This window comes from Bidens hawaiensis, unplaced genomic scaffold, assembly GCF_021521415.1.
Source record: "Bidens hawaiensis isolate Kalapana, Puna unplaced genomic scaffold, B.hawaiensis_p1.1 tig00006386_1, whole genome shotgun sequence".
Classification (NCBI taxonomy): Eukaryota; Viridiplantae; Streptophyta; class Magnoliopsida; order Asterales; family Asteraceae; genus Bidens; species Bidens hawaiensis.
The window spans coordinates 1,068,047-1,082,280 of NW_027491428.1; the positions used below are offsets into that span (position 1 = coordinate 1,068,047).

At 37.1% G+C, this 14,234-nt stretch overlaps 1 pseudogene across 1 annotated transcript; it reads left to right on the forward strand.

Annotated features, from left to right (window-relative positions):
• Positions 1-204: 204 nt before the first annotated feature.
• On the forward strand, positions 205-2,497 carry LOC143632222 (F-box/kelch-repeat protein At3g61590 pseudogene; annotated as a pseudogene). Its single transcript, XR_013153492.1, has 2 exons — positions 205-520; positions 1,203-2,497. The product of XR_013153492.1 is annotated as an F-box/kelch-repeat protein At3g61590 pseudogene (transcript).
• The last annotated feature ends 11,737 nt before the right edge of the window (positions 2,498-14,234 follow it).

The window sequence follows — 14,234 nt, forward strand, 5'->3', positions numbered from 1 at the left end:
TCAAGTCAAACACATAAACATAACAAGATTTTTCATGAATCTACATGAACCCTTGTTTAATCGCAATTTCTTATTCATGCTTTTTTTTACTTTTGTTGTTTTTGGTTTTTGCTTTTCTAAACTATACTTTAAAGTTGCACATTAAAATTCACACCCTCCTCTCTCCATTTAAAATGCATCAAATCCTTCACACCTCAAACCACTCCCCTCACAGTCTCACACGTACTCACTATCCTTTCTTGGTTACACTCCTGACTCCACTACCCATTGTTTTTGTGACCCAAAACAGCCCTAAAATAATATAAAAATATTTTAAAAAAAGAGAAAAAAAAAAAAAAAAACTTTTCATACCCCTGCTTCTTTTCTTGAACAACAATCAAGAATTTGAAACACCCTTTTCATTTTCATGAAGTAAATTTAGGGCTTCCTTCATTAACTCAATCTTTTTCACCAATCTTGAAATACCCACTTGGAATCATGTAATGAAACTGAACCCCAAGAATTATCAAAGCACATTAAGGTAAATTTCTTGATACTTTTAGTATACTTAATATTAAAGTATTGTGTGTGTCACACTTGCTTATATTCTTTTAGTTTATGATTGGTGTGTTCTTTAGATTTGAGACTGCTTTTTGCTGATGTTTGATTGATAGCTCTATCTGCTCTTATTAGTACTTTACCTAACTTTTATTATTATATCATCATTTTAATTTTTATCTTGATTTCCCAGCTTTCATACTCCTGTTTTAGGGGTTGATTTTGATTGTGTTCAACTGGGTACAAATCTTTATATGGTAAGTTTATTTACATCATATTTAAATTATAAAATTTGTTGTGGGTTATCTTTTCTTGTTCATTTTCTTGATTTCTTCACAGCAAAAAAATAAAAATAATAATAATGTTATAATAATTGTTGTGATAAAGATGTACTTGTTTGTCTTGATATTGACTCTGTTTTTGCTGTTTCTTTTATCATCATTATCAAGAATATGCCAAAGGGAATGTTTTTATATTTAAAGAATCTATTTTTATGTATCTATTTGTGAGATTTCTTATTAATTTGCATCAATCTGGATCTAATATGAGTTTATTTACTGGTTCTTGATTTGGTAATTTGAATATTTGATCTTTTGATTTGTTTTCATGTCAAAAACTGTAAACAGATACAATTTTGATGAATCTTGATTATGTTTCTTGATCAGGTTTGTTTGAATCTTGATCATGAAGGGGGAATCATCATGGGCTAATCACTATCTTGATGACAATAAAGATTGCGATTTGTTCGGTTCACTCGACCCATTTTCCGAGAAGAATGGCGAGGGTAATAACGACAATTCGCCCGCGGTCTCGGTCATTTCGCTCCTGCCCGACGATCTGCTTGAGCAGATCCTCGCTTATCTCCCGATCACAAGCATCTTTCGGGCCGGTTGCGTGTGCAAAAAATGGTGTGAAATTGTGAACTCAAAGCGGTTTTTATGGACCGTATCGCCTGTTTCGACTCAAAAACCGTGGTATTTCATGTTCACGAGTTCAGACGAGTCGAGTGGGTACGCGTACGACCCGGTTTTAAGGAAATGGTACGGGCTCGAGCTTCCGCACACGATTAGGTCCTCGCGATGGTTCATCGCGTCGTCGAGCGGGTTAGTTTGTTTCATGGATAAAGATAGTAGGAGTGAGCTTTATGTGTCTAATCTCATGACGAAACACTGTTTTCGACTCGGTGAGTTGCCCGGGTTGCGGGCTTGTGACTATAGTGCCCTCTCGGTCTCGGTTGATCGAGTGCCACGGTCAATGACCTACACCGTGACTGTTGTAAAATCCCGACAAGTTCCTGAAAACTACTTCCAGTGGAACCTCTCCGTCCATGTGTACGACTCGTCGACGCTGACGTGGACGACACCCGTGGCTGAGATGCTGACTGGGTGGCGAGGCGGTGACGAGAGCGTGATATGTAACGGGGTTTTGTATTTCTTGATTTACTCAACCGGGTCGGGTCAAAACCGACACGGGCTTGTGGGTTATGATCTTTCGACCCGACAACCCGTTAAAAACTTATTGTCACGCGGGTTTATCCGGGTCCCGTGTGCTTTAACGTGTGGGCGGTTAATGAACCTTAACGGGTCTCTCGTGATGGTGGGTGGGATCGGGAAACAAGACCGACAAGATATTATTACGGGTATAGGGATTTGGGTTCTTGAAAACATGAAATTTTGGCGGGAAGTGGCCCGAATGCCACATAGGTTGTTTCAAGGGTTTGGTGAGCTCGATGACGTGTTTGCTAGTAGCGGGTTCGATGATTTGATCTACATTCAAAGTTACGGTGCACCCGCACTTTTGGTGTTTGATTTGAAGGAGAGTCGATGGAAATGGTCACAAAAGTGCCCGGTCAATAAACGGTTTCCGCTTCAACTGTTTTCCGGGTTCTGCTTCGAGCCCAGGCTCGATATCTCACCGTAACGGGCCCGACCCGTTACGAAACCATAAGGATTTTCTGTAAGTTAATGCTTTATATTGCAAATTTGTGTTTACACAAGGGATTATTATGTTAGATTTGCTAAATCTTGTGTGTTTGATCAAAAAATGCATATTTATTATCTTGTCTCTCTAGCAAGATGGAGAGTTGTACCCTGTGCATGTATAGTGGTACATTGTACTGTTTAAAGTTGATAACTAGAGCCCTAGAAAGGTGGTTTCTTTTCAGTGGAGCATTTCTAAATGTTCAGAATGTGCAACTGATATTGCACAATGTACAAGTGATTGGGTGATTTTACCCATGAAAACTGATATTACACCCAGAAAAAGTGAAAGGTGAAACCACCCCAAAGTTGTCACCATCTTTAATATATTTAATATTTGTCACACAACTTTTTGTTTTGTTACTGTTATGTCAAATTTAACCTTGAATTATATGAATTTCTATTGTATTTATATAAAGTAGTAGGTTTGTTTAAATTCAAGAGTTTAATAAAAAGGCAAAGGCTTTAGAACGTCTAAGGATAGAGAGGTTTTGAGTTCAAGTCTCACTGATAACAGATTTTGTCATTAAATAAAGAAAAAGATAGCAGGTTTTAGCATCTTTATTTTATGGGCTCAAGTTGTAACTTATGCTCGACTCGCCTAAGTGTTTAACTGGTTCGATTCTATGCTATTGCTATGGTTGGTATAAGTCACTATATTGGTAAGATTTGAGCATTCCTAAAAGTAATAATGTTGTTTGGTTGTGGTTTGATGGTACAACAATCATGAATGATGATATTAGACTATGTGTAGTGGAGGACTATAAAACGGGGGCGGTTTATGACACATGGCGTCACGTCAGTAAATGGGCGATTTTTATTTTAGGGGTGCAGTAGTGTTGTAGTCTAAAAATCGCCCTAAAGTTTGCCATTGGTCCATTTAATAAAATAATAATATTCCTTTAACATTCACCAGCGACAAATTCCTCTTGCACCCCCCTTTATCGACCCACTTATCACCTGGGGGTGGTGTTACAACCTAAAATCGCCCCAAAAGTGGGGGAATTGTCGCCCACTACGGTAGGCTTTGGCTTGTACAACAACATTCCTAAATCTGTTATCTGTCTCACATATAATAGATTTTGTCGTTAAAAAAAATCTCGGGATTTAGCATCTTTATTTTATGGGCCCCAATTGTAACTTATGTTCGACTCGCTTTTAAGTGTTTTAACTGGTTCGATTCTATGCTATGCTATGGTTAGGGGTGTTCTTCGGGTTTCGGGTTTTTTGGGTCGGGTTCTTCGGGTTTCAAAGTTTTAAATCTTAACCCGAAACCCAACCCAAATCTCTCACGGGTTTTTCGGGTTCAGGTAATTTGGGTTCGGGTTTTTTCGGGTTGGGTTAATCGGGTTTCGAGTATCCTAAAAAATAAAACAAAAATATTTTAAAAACTTCAATGCTAAAATGAAAACAACATATTCTTCTTTGCTCGTAACGCAAATAATCTAATAACAAACCAACATAACTTGATAAAATTATAAAACAATTCAAAAGAAGAGTAAAACTAAGTAACTAACTCGAACCATAATCGTCTTCAATCAGACGTGATTTGGCTTTTTGATTATGGTTGCTATTAGTAATAAACGAAAAACATAAATTAGCAATAAATAATCGATCCATAGTAGTTGGAATGACAAAAGTCGATTAGGCTCATATTCTGATAACTTTAGTGACTAACACTAAGCCTATTATACCTAAAAATATATATAATTTCAAAACCAAAAGTTTATTCGGGTTTTTCGGGTTGACCCAAAACTTATAAATCAAACCCTAGAACCAACCCGAATTACTTCGGTTCGGGTTCAGGTTAGTCTTTTCTCGGGTTCGGGTTTTTCGGGTTGGGTTAGTTCGGGTTGGATTTCGGGTTTCGGGTAAAAGTGACAGCCCTAGCTATGGTTGGTAGAAGACACTATATTGGTCAGATTTGAGATTCCTAAACGTAATGATGTGGTTTGGTTGTGGTGTGACGGTACAACAATCATGATTGATGATATTAGGCTTGTAATTTCTAAGTATAGAATGGAAGATGTGTTCAATAAATAAAATGCAAAATGTTCTTTCTTTATCCGGAGTAACTACATCAATGAAAAAAGATTTTTCCCCTTTTGAAACAACAAGGATACGAACTTCGGGATCATCTGACAAATAAATCAATCTTTAGCCCTAAGATTGTTTGAATTTAGGACCTCTCATAAGAAAAATCCTGAGACTATCATTGAAGGAAATGTATTTTTCTTTTTGATATAGTAAAATGATACAGAGTTTATTGTATTTTGATGTTATTTGTGTAGGAAATAATGATAGGAACATATGCTTGGGATTGCTTATTTTCATAAACTTATAGCTTATTAACCAAGTTAATAAGTTATTTGGGATTGCTTATGTTGTGAGACAATAAGTTAATAAGTCAGAATATTCTGACTTATGACAAAAAGTTATAAGGAAGTAAAATAAGGAATCCCAAACACCCCTAACTCTTAGGCTAAAGGGTATGGTTCAGTTGAGTCATTTCCTCTCGTTTGTCATGTTTGCGTCACGTCAGCTTTTACTCTATTATTCAATCTCATCCTCCAACCAGGGATTTGGGTCATTATCCTCATTCTCCATCATTCTTCATTTTCTATTTTTCTTTTTGAGAAAATTATGGTTTGTGCCAATATGCTGGATTGGCGAAGGCACTTTTCAGGTTCCAATCTCATTTTGTGCGTTCAGTCCCACTACTGTTTCTAGGCGGTTGCAGTCTTACTCCCGTCGTTAGTTTTGCACTACAGTGTTGCACACAAAAATACTGGTTAATACAATTGTGCCCGTCTGCTTTACTGTTCGAATCGTACGATGAATAAAACCGGTTTTATGAGCAATGTAAGATCTCCTCCTCCAACGCCCCCAATCTCTTCACCGAACACCTGAGAACAACCGACGCATCACCCGAGAACAACTCTTAATTGGTCGTCGCATCACCCGAGAACACCCGCCCAAAAACAACAATGACACGAAACATGCAAAATGAGACTGAGGCCTGTAAAGTGTCCTCACCATTCTAACACAGGGATACATATCAAAATTTTCTTTATCTTTTGTATTAATACAATTTATATACTTAAAATACATATTTTTTTTCTACTTATAATTAACAATGTATATAATATTTAAAATTGATAATTAAATATTATAAATCAAACATTAAACACTTAGAAGAAAAAATATATATATGACCTTTCCTCCTCTACCATAGTTTAAGAAAAAAAAAGAAAAAACCTACTTCATTACCTTCCTTCGTCTTCCCCACATAACCAAAACCCAAAATTTTGCAATTATCTTCCAGATACGGACCAGGCTCGCACTACACCAGATCCAGCCCAACAGCAGGCTCGGCCCAAACGAGAGATTAACAGGTTGTCTCGTTTCCAGACATGAAGACATTGTTTACTGTTTTATTTATTGTTCTTTAATTAGTTTGTTGCCTAGTCTTTCATGATTTCCATGTTCCTAACTTAGTGGTTGCATGTTTAGTGGTAGTGGCATAAAATAGGATCATGGGTGGTTAATCCATTGATCTAGTGCATGTTTAAATTCTGTTTTGTATAATGAAAAAAAGGAAGAAAATTGTCCCAAAGTGTTCTCTCATTTCTCTCTATTGCTTGGAGCCTAATCCCCTCTAAGGATTACCTATCATTGGTGCTTTCATTCTCGTCTCAAGCCTTCACCATGCCACCACGAAAAGATGTCTTTTCTTCCGATGAGACTTCACCCACAGTCACTGAACAATTAATCCTTCTAATCGATGCCACCACCGCCGCATCTACCAATTCCACCGAAACGGCTAATAATTTAGCCAATCTCATCTGAGTCACCCAAACGCTCACCACCAAAATCGATCAACTAACGGACCACATTACTGCTGGTGACAAATCCCCACCCCGGCGCGGCTCCCCCCCCCCTCCGCCGCCAACCAAACAACCAGAATCGTCGCTACCCCCGTCAACCAAAAATCACCTTACCCTCATTCGATGGATCAAATTCCCTCGAATGGATCTTTCAAGCAGAAAATTTATTTTCCTACTATCAAACACCAGACGAGGAATGAGTCGAACTCGCCGTCTTTTCTTTTGTGGGACACGCTCTCTCATGGTACAAACACCAAGACGACAATGATCTTTTGGGTACCTGGAACGAGTTCAATAGAGAGATGGAAATCCGATTTGGGCCATCATCGTATGATAATCACGAAGGTACACTCTTTAAACTCAAGCAATCCTCCACAGTTGTGGCAGATCAAACCGAGTTCGAGAAGATAAGCAACCGTTTGTTAGGTCTCTCCCAACAGACTCTCAAAAATTGTTTTATTTCTAGCCTTCGTTTGGATATTCAGAATGAATTAGCTATTCATAAGCCTACCACACTACACAATGCTTATGGCTTAGCCAAACTGACCCATGCTTACAAATCCAAATCCACTTTTTTCAACAAACCACCCACTAATATCGCTTTCCCTTCCTCCAACCCTTCAACAATGGCAGCATCTTCCAGTAACCCTAATCCTCCGCTGCTACCAAACCACCCACACTTCCGTTCACAAAACTGTCCCCGAAGGCCCTCATGCAACGTCGTAAAGAAGGACTATGCTTCAAATGTCCACCACATTCCCTTGTCCAATGACAACCAACCCGTTAATGTTAAACCATACCGCTACCCACACTATTAAAAACAAATAATGTCCCAAGTCATCACCGAAATGCTCCAAAATGGTATCATTAGACCCAGCCAAAGTCCATTTTCATCACCAGTTTTGCTAGTAAAAAAGACAGACGGCTCATGGCGTTTCTGTGTTGATTATCGAGCATTGAACGCGGTTACGATTCGAGACCGTTTTTCTATTCCGACTATTGATGAGTAACTGAATGAACTTCATGGTGCAACAATTTTTTCTAAAATTAATTTACGTTCCAGCTACCATCAAATTCGGGTTTCACATGAAGACATTCAAAAAACCGCGTTCCGCACCACCGATGGTCATTACGATTTTCTAGTCATGCCGTTTGGACTCACCAACGCTCCATCGACATTTCAATCGGCCATGAACGATTTCGTAAGGGTCAATTTGTCTTAGTTTTCTTTGATGACATTTTGAAATATAGTTCCACTCAAGCTGACCATTATGAGCATCTCAAGTTTGTTTTCAATACCCTTATCAACAACCAGTATCATGCTAAGGCCTCAATATGTGTTTTTGGTGTTCAAGAGATTTCATTCTTAGGCCACAAAATCTCGAACGCCGGGGTTGCTCCAGAACCGGATAAAATCCAAGCCATCCAACAATGGCCACCGCCATATTCTTTCACTACCTTACGAGCTTTCTTGGGTCCAAACCATCCAAAACCCGGAGCAACAAAAATGGGTCACCAAGTTGATTGGATACGATTTTGAAATTCATTTCAAACCGGGCAAAGAAAATAATGTGGCCGATGCACTTAGCCGAGTCGATATTCCAACGATATTGGCCTTTTCTTTTCCAACGACTACCTAGCTGAATGAGCTACGCTCGTACTTTGCTAATGATGTTATAGGTCGGCAATTAATTCAAGATATTCAGGCTGATCCTTCGAGTTTTCCTCATCATCAGTTCCGTGAGGGTCTTTTTTATATTCATGGGAAGCTATTGGTGCCACCAATTTCAGATCCGAAACCGTTTGTTACAAGAGTTTCACTCTTCTTTCGTCGGTGGCCATGCCGATATCAATTCACCCGTCAAACGAATTTCAGGCACTTTCACTTGGTTAGGATTAAAAAAAAGATGTCACAAATTTTGTTAAGTCATGTGAGATTTGCCAAAGTATCAAAAATCCTAACCATAAGCCGTATGGTTTGCTTCAGTTGTTACCGACAATGGAACATCCGTGGCATGACATATCCATGGATTTCATCACAAGTCTTCCACCATCAAAAGGAAAAACGGCCATATGGGTGATTGTTGATCGTTTGTCTAAGTTTTCCCACTTCATTTCACTTCCAACGGGGTACACTTCTGTTTTTTTAGCTTCTATTTTCATGCGCGAAGTATACTGTCTGCATGGGTTGCCGAAATCAATTGTCTCAGACCGAGATCGCGCCTTCATTAGTAGCTTTTGGAAGGAGTTATTTAAGCTAATGGGTACTCAGTTACTCCATTCTAGTGCATACCATCCAGAAACGGACGGTTAGACCGAGGTAGCCAACTGGGGCCTCGAAATGTATCTCCGTGCATTCGTTTTCAACGAACCAAGAAAGTGGGAACGATATTTGTACTTAGCTGAATTTTCCTACAACACAACTCATCATTCGACTATTCAAATGTCCCCATTTAAAGCTTTATATGGCCGAGATGTTTCTTCGATCCATGACTACATTCCGGGTGAAACAAAACTACATCGATTGAGAATTCCATTCTGGAGCATCAGCGCATAATTGACCAATTAAAGCTTTCCATTGAAGTTGCTAAGAAAAAAATGATCAAGTATGCAAACAAGAAAAGATTAGACAAAGAGTTCCAAGTTGGTGATTATGTGTATTTACGGCTACAAAGTTATCGTCAATCGTCGGTGGCAACTTGTTCGAATCATAAACTTTCACGTCGTTTTTATGGTCTGTATAAGATACTAGAGAGCATTGGTAAGGTGGCGTACAGATTGGAATTACCACCGGAGTCTCTCATTCACCCGGTGTTTCACGTCTCTTTGTTAAAGCAATGTCATGGAAACAATTTAAGCAACAAAGGGAGTCTAGAGAAATTCGGATCTGAAATTGAAATTAGTTCCCTGCATTGGATGTTCGTTTGGATGCTCATGGAAAAACTCAACTGTCGATTAAATGGGAGAAAAAACCACTCGAGGATGCTACGTGGGAAGACAAAGACACATTGGAAGAGATGTTTCCGAGCTTCACCAACATTGCGGACAATGAAGTTTCTCAAGGACAGGGGGATGATACGGACCTGGCTCGCACTACACCAAGCCCAACAGCAGGCTCGGCCCAAACGAGAGATTAACAGGCCGGCCCGTTTCTAGACATGAAGACATCGTTTACTGTTTTATTTATTGTTCTTTAATTAGTTTGTTGCCTAGTCTTGTATGATTTTCATATTCCTAACTTAGTGGTTGCATGTTTAGTGGTAGTGGCATAAAATAAGGATCATGGGTGGTTAATCCATTGATAAGGGGTGGATTTTGTACATACTTTAAGTTCTTATGACTAGTTTAATTAATAAACGAATTCGAGCGACGCATAACGTAATAAAGACAACTAAAATAAATAAATAATTATTCGTCGTTCTTATTAAATAACAAAGATTAGAATAATAAAATAATATAAATAAATTATACGAGTCGGGTTTTTGAGTTCGAAATTTGACGAATGTTCCACCTGTGGTGACAATTTTGCACTTTGAGCGCATGTATTGTTCAATTTGACGCAATTTGAACCCTCCATTAAGTAAAACGTCTGTTTAACTGTTAAAAATGATCGGGCCAGGGGCAAAGTCACTGCAATAAAACATTATTATTATTATTATTATTATTATTATTATAGAAAAATAACCCAAAAGTTCTGCAAATGAAAACTGATAGAACCACCTGAACATGGCATGTGTAGCTCCAAGTGATAATTTCGATGACCCGTATCTCAAACTAATCACAACATAATCTTCTGAAGACACTCTGTATAATCGTTATCAAGATTAATAAAGTTGAATAAGGTAATATGTTTGATATTTTTGCGGAACACGAATAATTGAATAAACCTCTTCTTTTGAAACACATGTTAAATGCGAAATGCTCCCGGACTATATTTTGGGTAGTATGCACATGCTTTCATTGGTAAAATCCTGAAAATAAAATTATAAATATCGGTAACGATTTAAGTTTTTTAGAGAAAGAAAAAAAAAACTGCTACTTACGGATCAGTAGCAATAAGATATACATGAGGAGGATCATTAATCGACTTAAGCATAAGGTTTGTATTGAAATGCTTTGCAACTTCAAATAATCATCAAAATGGCATCTTAGAGCGAGCTTCCCAAATAAAAGATTATAGGGCGACATCCTGCAACACGTCCAAATAAGACGGTTAGAACTTAGAGTCAAAATCTAAATCTATTTAAATTCAATTCGAATATGTAATTATCAATGACTGAACATCTATAATACAAAGAATTATCAGATAACTTTCAAACAAAAATGACTATAAAAATATTGCTTAGAACTCACTAATGGAAATTGATATGCCCTAAATTACTCATGAATTATATAAATATTTCCAACATTTTGGATTACTTTTGAGCTAGGTTTTTAATGAATGTTCATGGTTCATATTTAAAGTTTAAGGTATTGTTTAGTATGTAGGAATGATAGGGGGAATGGAATGATTCATTGTATGGGAATGAAAAAAGTGGTGTTTGGTTGCTCAATGGAATGGAATCATCCATTACACATGAAATCCTATTCCATCAAAACCATTCATTCCCACCCCCCTTCTTTTTTTCATTGTATTCCTTCTACACCCTACTTTCTCAACATCACCACTACCTAACAACAACCACCACTACCATCGTCACCACCAACACCTAACCACCACCGTCACCACCACCTCCGCCACCACCACCCTACCACCAGTGCAACCACCCTCACCTCCGCCGCCACCATTGTCACTGTAACCACTGTAAACAATTTCACCGCCGCGCCTAACCATCACCGCCACCACCACTTTCACTGCCTGACCACCACCACCGTCGCCACCATCACTACCAATGCTATCACCACCACCCCGCCGCCACCGCCACCACCATTTTCGTCGCCAGAGCTAACCCCACCACAGTCGTCATTGATTTTTTTATTTTATAATTTTTTTTGCTAAAAAATATTTTTGGATAGAAATATTTTTATTATTTCTATTTCATTCATACAATTTTTTTGGATACTAAACAATATTAAGTAATAATTCATTTACTTCACATAGGTTAACCAAACAAGACAAAGTAATGGAATGATCCATTTCATTCCATTCCTTTTCCCATTCCATTTCCCCTTCATTCCATTACCTCCAACCAAACATACCCTAAAGGTTTTAAGAGAAAAAGAAGCTAAAATGGAGTATTTTTACTACACTTGAGACCGACGAGTATTGGAATAAATTTTATATATATTACGAAGATTATTATTGTTTTTATTATCCATTTTTGTAATTTAAAGTATTTTATTTACTAATATGACATAAGTTAACAACATATTACAATTTTACGTTGGTTTCTAAGTAACATGTAAAGGAAAAATGGTGACAAATTTTATGGTGCTACTCAAGATTTAAAAGTCCACAGCTCAATTGAAAGACCACATAATCAATTGCTTTTGATGATATTAGGGACCACGTTAGCTATTACAAACAGCAAAGAGGTTTGAACTTGATGAGGGGGGGGGGGGGGGGGGGATGGTTTCGGCTGTTAAAGGTATTCACAAGCAATTATTAGGTTTTTACAAGGGTTATAAAAAGAAGTATATTACTATTTTCGAGGGAGAGCCGCAAATCAGGAGGGAATTATTGGACAAATTGAGAAGTTCAACGCGAGAGAAAGGGAAAAGAAAAGGCAAGCATTTGGGTTCGAGCAAAGAACGTTTGGGTTCAACATCTACTAAGCCAAACATCATTATTATTAGGTTTGATGTTATTATTTATTTTATGAATTCAGTTTTTCAACCTTATTTATTTGGTTTGTTCTTGAATATGGTTGTTGGCTAAACCCCTAAACCACCTAGGTTTATGATGAGCTTTTGTTGATATTTGATTTTAGTTTGGACTTTATTTTTGTTATAGTTTATGATTAAGTAAGAGGTTTTTTGTTTTTCATTCGATGCAAATGTGTACTTAGGATTGTTTGGTGAATTTTATTGTTTTACAGTTTCCTTGGTGATTGTTTCATATAATAAGATTTTTGGTAGGTCATCTACTGTATGTTTTTGACTAGTTTATGGTTGATTTGCAATAAAACCATATAAACAATATTAATAAATCAAATTGACCTAAGTGTGCTGCTAATATAAATAGCTGTAAGGTGATAGATTATGTGATAGGTCTTGTCTGATGAATTGCTAGATTTAGTTCTTTGTAAGGAGTCCGTCTAGGTTTAGTTTATTCGCCCTTTCTATCTAGTCGAGTGAATTCTTTAAACTATCTTTGATTTCCGCGTTGTAAGGTAGGATTTCTTATAGAGGTACTTGTCATAAAATAAATTAGCGACCGTAAGCGAGTCTAATTAAACTGGTGTTTTTCTAAGAACTTAATAGAAATCCATAGGTGTCTTCCTGAGAAGGGTCAAAGATCCTGTTTGGGTTTTCTTTAAGTGACTATGTTATGATCCCGGTTCCGTAACATGCATTTTCCAACTAATTGATAATTGATACATTAGGGATTCTAGCCTAGGTGGTTGCTTGTCATTATCTAAGTTTAATCCGAGCCCTAAGTCAAGCTGTGTCTAGTTTTATTAACTACTTTAATTAGTTTAAAATTAGTATTTTAGTAAAATCCCCCAAAATAATATAAATAAATAGTCGTATATGTAGTTAAGTCTAATTTAGGTAGTTTACGTAATTTAATTAGTCTCGTGAGTTCGATATCCGGACTTACTTAGCTATACTAGAGTCGACCGATTCACTTGCCGGCTAGTAGTTTTAGTTAAGTTAAGAGTCTAGAATTACTACTTAGTGTCAACATTAATATAATTTTAGTTAATAATTTTATTACTACTTTTAGCACGTAAGAAATCAAATTGAATAATTAAGTTGAATTCACTTTACACGTGGAACATATTGCTGGTAAACGAAATGAGCTGATCGGTCTTCCAAAAAGCTTCATTGTCGGTTGTTACACACTTTACGATGAGTCACACTTATAATTGGTTGCTGTTTTTGTTGTTTAGGTTTCTGTTAGCTATTTGCTCTTTTCTGTAGAAGGTCTCTTTTTCATTAAATGTAAATGAACGATAGGTAATTAGATATAAAATATGCAAAATAAAATGAAAATCATCAATATTCATCTTAAGTAAGCCGATTGTAACTATTAAAGTGCATAAATCAATTTATCACATATATTCAAGTGACAGATCCAGCGTATAAAGGAATACCAAACATGCAAACATAAAGGTTAGTAGTGAAGATCGAACTATACCAAACACCGATGTTCGATGACAATTGCAAATGTCAGAGCTTCATTTCAAGCTTTTGATTAAATAATTCACAAACATTAGGGCTCCAAATAAAATTAAGAGCATGTGCGGTCCTATTAGAAACGCATACGATTCAAAAATGTTTTAGAAAAAGAAACAACCCCATATGTATAACAATAAGAGTAGAATGTACAGCTCCAAAACTGTTAAAAAGTTGTAAATTAATATATGAGCAAATAATAATAATCGCCATCATGACACTAACCTTACTCCCCAATCCCTATTAAGCAAGTGAGCTAGTGTGGAGAATTGACAAAAAAGAAAAGGAAGAATTCATGCGCACAAGGTGGTAGCTCAATCCCTCATCACAGTTACTCCGTCATCACCTGCAGCAACCCAAACCCCAATCCTAATTCCAAACCTTTTTAGATATCAAACTTTTGTAACATCCTACTTTTGTTAATAATAAATAAAAAGTATTATGTTAACGTAATTGTGTGTTAGTGTTTTGATTATGATTGGGTTTGGGT